A 12,285-nucleotide genomic window follows, 5' to 3' on the forward strand; every position below is an offset into this window, starting at 1 on the left:
TTTTAAATGAAATATTAATAATTTTATTTGAACAATATTAATTAAAATATATTTATTCTATTAAAATAGTAGAAATAAAATAAAATAGATTAAATAAGATACTTCTAACATATAATATGGAATTGAAAATTTTCATATATTGCAAAATTATATTGTAATATTGTGTACAATTCCATAAGTAAAAATATTTACAACTAATTTAAAAGTATTATGTTCTTCAAAAAAGAAAAAGTACAATTTATCTTGCACTTTCATTCCTCTTCATCTTCATATACCATTTGGATTTTTTATCATTCTTCATCCTCTTGATCTTCACCAACATCCTGAAACAAATTAAAAGTTCAATTTATCTCTTATCCAAATCCCAACTAGTAAAACAAAAATAATGCAAGTCTTAACTAATAAAAAAATAATATATAATGTAGAGGAATTCAACTCCGCAATAGTGTTTCACCACATATAAAAAACAAAAACTTAAATAATTACAATTATATACCAATTTCTTAGTTTGGATATCTACACAAATTCAATTATATCATTATAATTTTTTATCTCTCTCCAAGGAGATAATGAATGAACCATATACTAAGTTGCAAAATGGCAATAAAGGTTGTAGCACAATTATTGAAAATAACCATATATATTTAAACATTCAATTTCAACGAAATGGCAATAAAGCCAATTGCCCAATAAATCTAATAGCATAATTATTGATCAATATATACATTTGTAAACACCAATCAGTGGCAGAATTTAGCAGCATTAGCATTTGATCAATTTGTGTTTAACTATACCTGTACTTGATAATCATTTGAATTAGGATTATATGTTGATGCAGATGAATGAGGTCCTATTACACTACTTTCTTTGCCCAAAATACGTGTCATCAATTCATTTATATCATCATCATCTAATTCTGGATTTTGTTGCTTGAGCATGAATTTCATCATTGCCTTCATACCATTCATTTCTTCTTGCATGCTACTCATTTTAGCTTCACATTCTTTTTTTATAGAAGCAATGTTTTCATTTCTCTTGAACATGGTAGGTGTCATAGTCCTTCTACAGCAACGCACTCGACCAAGCTTTTCTTTTCTAAGCAAAGATTCAAATTTTTCTTCCAATGACTCATTTGAATTTTCAATGAAAGTTTGAAATGTAGCCTAATAGGAAAACACAATGAAGACTAATCAATTTTAAATTTTAGACATATTTAATATTTAATTAAGTAAAATACTTACAATAACATTTTGTGTTTCTTCATCCACTACTTTTCCTTTAAGACCTTGACGAGTTTTGATGAACATTTCAGCACGAGTCACTTCTTACCCTTCATTCTTATTTGCAAGCTGCATTAATAAATATGATTAAAATACATTTTCACATTAGATATGGAAAAGCAAGAAATAGTAAAGCATTGAAATAGTAATACCAATTAAGCATGAATTCTAGCAAAGTCTGTTGGTCCCATTCGATGCATATAATTTTGCTTAGCTCTATTAGCAACATTCTTTTCACTAATGCTCTGCATTATATATTAGAGAGAGAAATATTAAGATAGATAGAAAGTTTGAATTTATAATAGTAATAGTTGCAATAACTTACTTGAATAGTGGGATTTTTCCAATATATCAACAACTGCTTGAAATGATCTTCAGAAATATCAGATGGACAATGTTTTAGTTGCTCCTTAAAGGAAGAGTATTTAGAAAATGATTTCTCTTGATAGAGCACTTGTAGCGCCTCTAAGAACCATTTATGTGAGAAAATATTGTCTTTTCTCCTTTAGGGGAGATATTGAATTTCTCCTACAAAAATGATCGCATTACATTTATTTAATGAAATATTTCCATACCAAAACATATTTAATTGAGAGAAAGTCAAAATTGTACTAGCCAAAACATATTTAATTGAGAGAAAGTCAAAATTGTACTAGCCAAAACATATTTCCATATGTGATCCTTGTTATCTTTGAGCAGTGCCTTGAAGCTTGTATAAATCAAAGGGCAAAAGTTAGAATTCCTTTCTATTGTGCCATGAAAATAACTCAAGTCTGACACAACTTTATCACTTCGACCAATAGGCTCTCCATCATCATCCAATATAATCTCTTGACGGTCTTCAATGCCTCTTGCATGTATTTGTAAGCACTGAGTTGGTCCTCTTCTTTTTTCTTAGACATAACTATTTCCAAGTTAAAATTGTATAAGATAACTTAACAAATATGACATAAAGAAATTGACAAGTATTCATTTTATAGTTTAATTAAACTGAAATATTTACCTTCTTATAGGGAATTTAAATCAACACCTGTTTCGTCTTGGTTTTCATGCTCTTCTTCAATATCTTCTTCAAGATTTTCTTCAATATCTTCCTCTTCGACACTTTCACTTTCACTTTCTAACTCTATTCCTTCACCATCGTGTCTATTTTATTTGAGAAATTCATCAATCAATATTGACCGACATAATGAGGTCCTTTGTGACTTATTTTTGATAGTACCTTATTCTCCCATCATTGGTTCATCATCTTCCATCGTTACCCTTTTGTTGGATTTCTTCTTTGTCCTAGAGTTATCATCTTCCAATGTCAACATTTTTGAAGGTTGTCGTTCTTCATTTGGCTTATTAATTTGAGCTCTAACATTTTTCATTGGCACCAACTTTGCTCTAGAATTTCCCTCGGTTTCCTTTTTTCTTGGGTGTTGTTTGGAACTTGACTTGCTAACTCCAGCCATTGTGTTTGCATTTGCCAAAAGCTTTGCCTTGGAATTTTGAGATTGTGTTCTTCCTATTACCTGTAGTTGTTGATTGGTGCAAGACTTTTCATTTACAACTGCTACTCCCTTCATTAACCACCTATTTGAATCTTGCATTTGTATATGCTCTTTTTCTTTAGTCATGGATGTTTCCAATGTCAAGTTCTTTTGGGTAGGAAGCTTAGGTTAGCCATCCTTGCTGTAGATTTGTCCTTTTTTGTTAATTTAAACTCTTGGGAATTCAAATTGGGTTGGCTACATACTTCAAAATCAGTCAAATTAAATTGTCCTTTTGGTGCAATCTTAGGTCCATTAGTGACCCCTCCAATGCTTATTATCCTTTCATGCTTTATCTTTACTTTCTTTCGCAGTTCTTTGCTTGATTTCATTTCAGGCACCTCGAAATTTGGAACAGTCATTTTTAACATAGTTCCAACTTCCATTGGCTGAAAAAAATAAAACATAGAAGAAAGGGATTTAGAAATAATGGGTGTTGCAAACATGTTAAGAAATTCATAAGATTCCATGTATCATGCATGCTTACATGCTAGCTAGGGTTTTCTTTGCCTATAAATACACTAACATGCATATTTGTATGTGATAAAATGGTTAACCAACATGCACATTTTCTTTGGATCAGTTTATTTTTCATTTGTGCTTTGGTAAAACTAGTTTTGGCTCTAAATTTAGAATGGGCTAATTTATGTTTTGAAACTCTAAAGTGAAAAGTACTAAAACATTATCTTATGGTTTAGAATGGACTAATTCAATGACCAAAACTGCTTATTATCCATCTATCTATTATGTCTTGTAAATAGTGCAGCTTGCATGTTATGATAGGTTATAGCTCATACTTTTTTCATCTTAATCCATATACGTGATGGGAGTATCTCATTTTATTATATTTACTTGCTTCATATGGATTCTAGGATATCTAGTGGTCTATTTGTTTGGCAAAGAGCACATTACAGATGCCATTTATACTCTTTTGACCAAGTATCTCCATAATTTTGTAGTCACATATGATCATAATCAATTTTGTTACACACTTCATATGATGAGCATACAAACCTATATAATTTAGGGTTGCATATAAATCAGTTTTGAGTAGAAGTGAAAGTGAGGAAGTTGATCAATCCAGAATGAGTACAACTTGAAACTATGTTGAACAAAGAAATAAAAGCTCCAATACACAAAGAGCAATATAGTGCTTGACTCCAACAAAGAAAGGTTCAAGAGTAGTAATGTTTAAAATAAGTTTGACATGTAATAAAATTTTTCAGATATAACAATAATTAAATGCATTTTGAGATTTTGATTTATGTTAATCATTTGTTCATACCTTAGATTAAGAAACTTCCATTATATACTTGATGTACAAACTATGTTAAATTTCCCAAAATATACTTATTTTTATATTTCCTTATCCAAGAAACAAAGTATGAACGTTATCTTAATCCACCTCCTACCATATTTGTTTCTCTGATTGAGTCTTATGTGAAGTCAGGGAAGTTAGAAACTGCTTTAAGGCTTTTGGAAATACATGTTGCTACTGGACAAATTGATCCTGCCATGAAACTCTACAATTCAATGACTAATGCATGTTTAAGGCCTGACCTAAGCACTTATACCGTGCTTTTAACTCTACTGGCTAATAATAAGCTAGTGGATATGGCTACCAAATTCTACTTAAAATGAAGGCCATGAGGTATTTTGTATGTGACAGCTAGTGATGTTTTGATGGTGTATATTAAAGAAGGTTTGGTTGATCTTACTTTGAGGTGGTTGCTTTTCAGGGTGCGTTTGGGATATATGCTACAATAATTTTATCATCAAGCAGTTGGGTGGTATGAATCAACTAAGCCTTTTTGGAAACATATGTTAACTCTGCTGCTAAAGTTCATTTGATACTCTACACCCCCAATTTAGCTCATCTTTGTAGGTGTCAGGATGAAAAAAATGAGAGCCATTTGATGTCTATCCTTAGTGCTATAAAGCATATGGCATGCACTTTTATTGTGAACTTTTCCCAGACCAAGAACACAGGGCACAACAGGTGTGATCTTTAGTCTAGGAATTCTTTCAAGGTATTTATTATGAATTGGAGGAGGGTGCTGCTAAGTACTTTGTCAATGTTCTTCTTAACTACCTATAGAAAGCATCCTCAATCTTAATAAACATTCCTTGATCCTCTAAATTCAATGGATCTATTCACCAAACACATGGAAAAATTGTTCGGAGAAATTTTTTTTCCCATCTCTTAAAAATAAACAAATGCCTTAAGAAAAAAAGAACAATGCAATCAAAGTTTCAGATGAGACCCTTTAAAGATGAAACCCTCTCAAAGGACAAAGGAAATCAGACAAAGAACCACACATGAAACCAGATAGGTTGGAGGAGTCTTTGGTTGCACTGTTTCTTAGCTTCAAGGGCACAAACATGGGTTTTGAGAGAGAATATGAGAGAGTGATATTAGAAGATCAATGCAAATGCTAGCTTCACAAATAAGGCCTGACAACCAAGAATGGGCACAAAAATATATAAAAAAGATATTTTATTTATTTATAAATATTTAATAGAAGCAAAATGAGGATTAAATCACTACAAAATTTTGTAGTTTAGACCATACTAAATTAGACAACGGCTAAATAAATGTGGCCTAAATATATAATAAACAACATATTTATAAATGTTGTATAAATATCATGAAAGTCCATGATTATATAACTGTTGCTTTAAACTATGTGGGCAAAACTAGTAAAAATGTGGTCTAAAAATATAAGTTAGGTCTAAAATCAACTTGAAAAACTGTTGTCAATTGTGAGGATTTTAAGGAACAGTTTTAAAAGTGTTGTTGTACTAAAAACCGTTGTCTATTACCTATAGCTACACTCACCTATACCACATCTAAAAAATTGTGGTCTAATCTTTAGACCATGGTTTTTATAATTTACATCACATATTCATATCGTTGTCTAAAGTGGTTTTTTTTTGTAGTGAATTATTCAGTGGTATACATTGAGCTAGTTGTGTTATGATGGTATGATGATATCAGAAAATTATATAAATATAAAATGTTAGAAGGGTATAAAGCTTGTTCTTGAAGCCTCTTGTTATGCTATAAACTATCAAATGGGTAATTTATTTAGTTTTCAATATACAGATATACGCATGGCATTGTATGGGTAAGAATAATATACAAAATCTACTTAACTATCAATTACTATATCTAATGACAATAACTTCTTTAGTTTTTTCCTCATTCTATTATTATATATGTATAATATCTTCAAAATCAATCATGCGGACTAGTCAAAGTCAAAGAGGAATGATGCATATAAAGGTCATTTTCTGCTCATTCCATTATTCCTAATACATAACCTTACTATTATTAAATGATATAATACTTATTCTTACAAGACTCTAGTTTGGAATTTTATTGTTATAAATAAATGCTATTATTTTTCAAGTACTATTATGATTCAAAAGTGATTGTGTGTTTCTTTTTCGGCTGGGTACAAAGCCAGTTCAGAACTATACATACATATATATATATATATATATATATATATATATATATATATATATATATATATATATATATATATATATATATATATATATATATATATATATATATATATATATATTGTGTGCACAGGGTGACCAATGACAGAGAGTCCAACTAACCTTTACTTGGATAGTTATTATGGCAAATGAGGTTACTTGATGTTGGATGTTATTGCTTTGAGACTACGATTGAAAGGATGCAAAACTACTTATCCCAATAAAAAGCTGCAAATCTATAACATACATGTACAATAATTATAAGATGAGCTGCGAAAGCAAACACACTAGGACTAAAAACATGTAAATATATAAGAAAAACCTAGTTTGTTGTACAAATTACACAAAAACAAAAATAGGTTTTAAAACATGAAACTAACCATAATTAATCCATGAAATCAAATAGAGTGTCATCAAAATCTTCTTCATCAAAATCAATTTTATCATAATAGAGAGAGGTTTCTCAATTACTTGGACAAGCATGTCTTCCCTAACCCAATTAAGTTCACCATCTTTATTTGGACCATTTTGTTCAATACAATTTGATTTATTAGATTGGTCTCCCATGTTAAATAAATCCCTTGGAGTTGTCTTCACAACATACTTCCTATTTTCTTGAAAGGGGTCTTGGATATAAAAACATTGATGAACTTGAGATGCTAGCACAAAAGGATCGTTTTGGTAGCGTTTTCTATTAAAGTACACACAACTTAGTCCATATTTGTCATCCTCACCCTTAAACCAGTCACACTTAAATAATACAAACTTGAAGTTACCATAATAATCTAACTCAATTATATCTGTAATTACACCATAATATGTTATGGGTTCTATTATTGGATTTTCATCCTTAGAACTCGAAAAACTTGGAGTCATTGAAACCAAAGTTACACCAGAATTTTGAGTTTTTTGTCTAGCATCTCGCTTTGCGGTATGGAATCTATATCCATTGATGAGGTAACCTGAAAACCTTTTTGCAACATTATTTGGACCTCTAGAAAACTCCTTAAGTTGAATTGCGACATCATCTTGCAAGACCCGAGTTCTAAACCACTCAGCAAACTCTAGAATTTGGGTTTGGACTTGAGTTTTCATTCTCTTTTTCTTTTTAATGTGTGTATTAACACTTTCTTCATACTCACTACAAAAGACATCAGTGTTAGATTAGGAGAAATATATAATTAGTTTATAAATAAAATAGAAGGTATATTGTTATCATACTTGACGTATATTTCCATCTTGTTGCAATTAAATGGGAGGTATCGATGAGCTTGAGATTTTGTTGTTAAGTCCAAAGAAAATGGTTTTCCATTATTGTTCCCCCCTAAAGGACAACCAACACTTGAAAATTAATCAACTGAATCTACATCACAAAAATTAACCTCATCATTTCGTCCTATTCTATTTAGCCTTGTCGCAACATCTTTATGCAAATATGTTGAGCAAAATGTCAATGCTTCTTCTGCCAAATACCTTTCAACAATAGAACTTCTGGATAAGTTTTGTTTCGAACATAAATACCTTTCAATAGGATAGATCCACCGAAATTGCACAGGACGACCTAATCTCACTTCATTTGGCAGATGAATAGGTAAATTCATCATTATGTCAAAGAAATTAGGTGGGAAGATCATTTCCAATTGACAAAGTATTTCTATGATATCCACTTCAAGGTAATCCAAATCTTGTACTTGGATAAACTTTTGACATATGGAGCTAAAGAATGATCCTAAACGAATTAAAGGTTCTGCTACAACATGAGGCATAATACTTCTTATTGGTACTTGTATTAAGTAATGTAACCTGAAATGTGCATCATAACTCTTGTAACCAAATATTTTCTTGTTTCCAACTTGCACAGACTTTGAAATATTTGATGCACTTCCATCTGGCAATTTGGCAGCCTTTAAAACACCACAAAAAGTGGACTTTTCACGTGCATTCATTGAAAAGCAAGCAGTTGTAAACTCTGCACGACCTCCACCAATCTCTCGTGGATGAAGGTTCTTTCTAATATTCATATCTTTCAAATCATAGCGAGCATTAACACGATTGATAGAGGTCGTACCCCACAAAATTAAAACAGATAAAATGCAGTATATCAAAGTGAACCAAGTCGTCTCCCAACGACCAATATTTTTGTCCAAAGCTTCAAATTTCCAGATTCAAACACAACACAATAACACAAGGGGGGTTGGCAAACAAATTCAGAATGCTAATCAATATATTAAATTGAATGCGACAATGATTAAAACCGTATTGACATCCTTGATTCAAACACAATTTCACTTATCATAGGCCACCAAATTAATACCTCTGCCTTCTCTTCATCCACTAGATAAGAACTTACTAAGCGAAAGTTACAATGAAGCTTCATTGTGCAATTAAGCAATGCACACATCCTTAAATTCGTGACAGCCAAGCTACATACATTAAGCATGAACATAACTTAACCCAAACACATGCAATTACTCTATAAATTAAGTATAAACAGATTCATCACATGCATTCCCGAATTCAGAACAAATAGACATGGCAGATTTCACAAAACAAGCACAACCTCAAAGCTTCATTGCATTTTTCATCAAGGAGTCAATACACGAATTTAGCTAGACATGGAAAATGGAGCACACAAACTCTTCAAATCTAGAATCACAAAAACACAATCAAAAACCCTAACTTCAAACTCTCCAAACGTGATTTCAACATCAAAAGAAGAATTTAAGAGCTTCAATTGAATGGAAAAAGATGCAATGGTATAAAAATAGAAACCCCCATCAATAGGTGTTGTTCCAAATCAATAGAGTCTACAAAAAGAGATGCCCAATCTACCAAATGCATTCAAAACGTAAATCCCACAATGGGTGCTGTCAAATGTGCATACAAATGGCAAAAATTAGTGTAAAATCATTAAAAACGAGTGGAATACCTCCATGGACACCCACCAAAGCTTGGAGAACAAAAATGGGGGTTAAATAAGAGTGGAGAAGAAGAGTGTGTGGCTGGTTGCATGCATCCAAACCTAATTTCGTGGTCACATCCAATCTGCCACTCATATTTACAAAATTGCCATTATGGGCTACAGAATTACAAAAATGCCACTACTAGGCCTCAAATGTTGGTCCATTCACTCAGATAACATGGAAATGACGTGGAAATGATGTGGCAATGATGTGGCAACTCTCTTCAACTGAATATTAATGTCCAAGCTCCAAAATGCTTCACCCAAATTCTTAAAAATAATTAAAAACAAAAGTTAGGCCAAATAATGTGAAATTGGTCCAAATTCGGAATAGTGGTCCAATAAAGCCCAACAGATGAAAGCACACTAAAGATGAATGGAGGAAAATAATGACTCATCAATGATCTTTTGTCTTGCTTGGAATGTCCAAAAGAGTTCCAATGACACTATCACACACGTTTTTTTCAATGTGCATTACATCAAAATTGTGACGCAATGTATTCTGAGCCCAATAACGTAGTTGGAAAAAGATTGATCTCTTTTTCCATGGACCATCCCTTTTGTTTTTGTTTATCTTTCCCAAATCATTCTTAAAATATTTTAATATTTCTAGATGTTCATTTTTGTTAACACATGAGGTGTGTGCCTTAGTTCTTTTTTACTATTAAAAGACTTTTTATTAGCTCTCCAAGGGTGACTCATTGGTAAAAAGACACGATGATCCATATAACACATCTTATGACTATGTTTTAGGTAACATGAATGTGTGTTATAATTACAACAAGCACATGCCAACTTCCCTTTAGTACTCCAACCTGACAACATAGCATATCCAGGATAGTCACTTATAGTCCATAAAAGTGTTGCATGCATTTGAAAGGTTTTATTTATTGAAGCATCATATGTGTCTACTCCTGACTCCCATAACGCTTTTAACTCCTTAATCAATGTCTGAAGGTAGACATCAATATCGTTTCCTGGAGAATGTGGACCAGGAATCAATAATGATAACATTGTATATTCAGGTTTCATGCACAGCCAAGGAGGCAAGTTATAAACTACCATCACAACAGGCCATGTACTATGTAATATGGTCATAGTTCTAAATGGCTTCAAGCCATTGCTTGCTAGACCGAGTCTTATGTTTCACGGCTCAATTGAAAAATCAGAATGAAGTTTATCAAAATCCTTCCAAGCTTGACCATTTGTAGGATGTCTCATTTTTCCATCCTTGGAGCGTTCTTCTTCATGCCATCTAGGAATAAGTGGAAAATGCCTTAAAATTTTTGCAGAAACTTTATGATCATTCTTTGCTTACTCAACATCTGAATTAACTAGAGGGAATTCTTTCCAACGAGAAGCTTTAGCGCAAACATCTTCACTCTCATGCTTTTTCAAAACAACAAGCAATCATTTGGACATGCATGAATCTTTTTATAATTGAGGCCTAAATCATTAACCGTAGCTTTTGTTTTATTGAAAGATATTGGAATGTTTAAGTTGGATATGGCTTTTTTCAATAATTGTAATAAGTCGAATCATGAAAGATAAAGTGGAGAAGCTTTCACAACCATGATAAAGCTCTTGTTTTGCCTCATTAATCAAATTGTAGAACTTCTTAGCTTCCTCACTTGGACCCTCAATACTTGTATTTGTGTCTGCCAGATTTCTAAATGTGTCGTACAGTATGCCATCAATGTCATCACGTCAGTCTTCTTGATTGTCCGTATCATCATCATTGACAACACGTGATGGAATTTCCTCCCCATGGTTTACCCAAATAGTGTAGCCCTTTAGAAAGCCTATGGCTATTAAATGATCATAAACCATGCTTCTTCTTGCCTAACACTGATTTCTACACTTGGCACACGGACACAAAATTTCGTTTCCTTGAGGTTGTCCCCTAGTATATGCAAAATCCAAAAAAGACTCCACACCATTGGTGTACTATGTACTAAACCTTTTAAGTTTAGTCCATTCTTTGTCCATGACCCTTAATATAATAAATAATAAAAATGTGTTATATAATTTAAGTTATTCAATAATTTATTTTTAGATAAGAAAATACCAAGCAAATTAATTTATTTCATTACTTAATCTTGAATAAGTACTATTTATAACTACTATACGTTCCTCTACTTAACCTTCAATAGGTGTTGGATATATCTATTATACATTTTTTTAGACACTTATATAAAAAATGATGGTGGAAAAGCAGCAACAAAGTGGTATTTACATCAGATGTTCCAAGATAAATAACACAATTGGTGGAGCTAAAAGCTATATTACATTTTGTTTACTTCTGATTTCAAAGTAAATTTAAATGCATATGACAACCAAAATAAAACTAACATTTTGCTTTAGATAAAAGGAGATAGCCTAATATTAATGCAAGACAACCAAAATCAGAGCAATGTCACCTGTTAGAATATATCCAATGATCATTATAGAAACAATTATATCAATAATAAAGGTTGAGTCAATATATATAATAAATGATTTAATTTTAGCCATGGTAAAAACCTTGAAACTATGTTAAAAACACACCTAATTTCATACAAGTAACTAATACATCACGTGTAAAATCCTACCAAAGAAACTAATACAAGTAACTAACATCCGTGTGGAGAGGGTGAACCAAAGAAACTTGAATATTTTTCAGCATTTGGTGTTCTATAAGGTCCATATTATACACATGAGAATCAAACTTAAAAGTAAATGGAAATGACAATTTAAGTCCATCAAAAGTACACAATCCAAAAACTTATAAAATAAAATCATAGAGTGTAACAACTTACTTTCTTTAATGATACATCCAATATTCATAAAAAGATAGAAATAAAAATTTGTATCCCTAGCCAAAAGTTTCCATTAACACAGCTAAAGTCTCGTAGCACCTAGAAGATCGGGAGATACAATGAAAAATAATTTTATTGCAAGAAAATAGTTTTCTTCCCCTGATAAATTTTCTTTGAAGGAAATGATGAGAATTTATTTT

At 31.6% G+C, this 12,285-nt stretch overlaps 2 pseudogenes; both read right to left on the minus strand.

Moving 5' to 3' along the window:
• Nucleotides 1-1,435: 1,435 nt before the first annotated feature.
• LOC146882485 (uncharacterized) lies at nucleotides 1,436-2,902 on the minus strand (annotated as a pseudogene).
• A 3,808-nt stretch (nucleotides 2,903-6,710) lies between these two features.
• On the minus strand, nucleotides 6,711-11,276 carry LOC146882486 (uncharacterized; annotated as a pseudogene).
• Between the last annotated feature and the right edge of the window lie 1,009 nt (nucleotides 11,277-12,285).

Source organism: Vigna unguiculata, chromosome 10, assembly GCF_037176805.1.
Source record: "Vigna unguiculata cultivar grain cowpea cultivar isolate G323 ecotype 2 chromosome 10, ASM3717680v1, whole genome shotgun sequence".
In the NCBI taxonomy this organism is placed as follows: domain Eukaryota; kingdom Viridiplantae; phylum Streptophyta; class Magnoliopsida; order Fabales; family Fabaceae; genus Vigna; species Vigna unguiculata.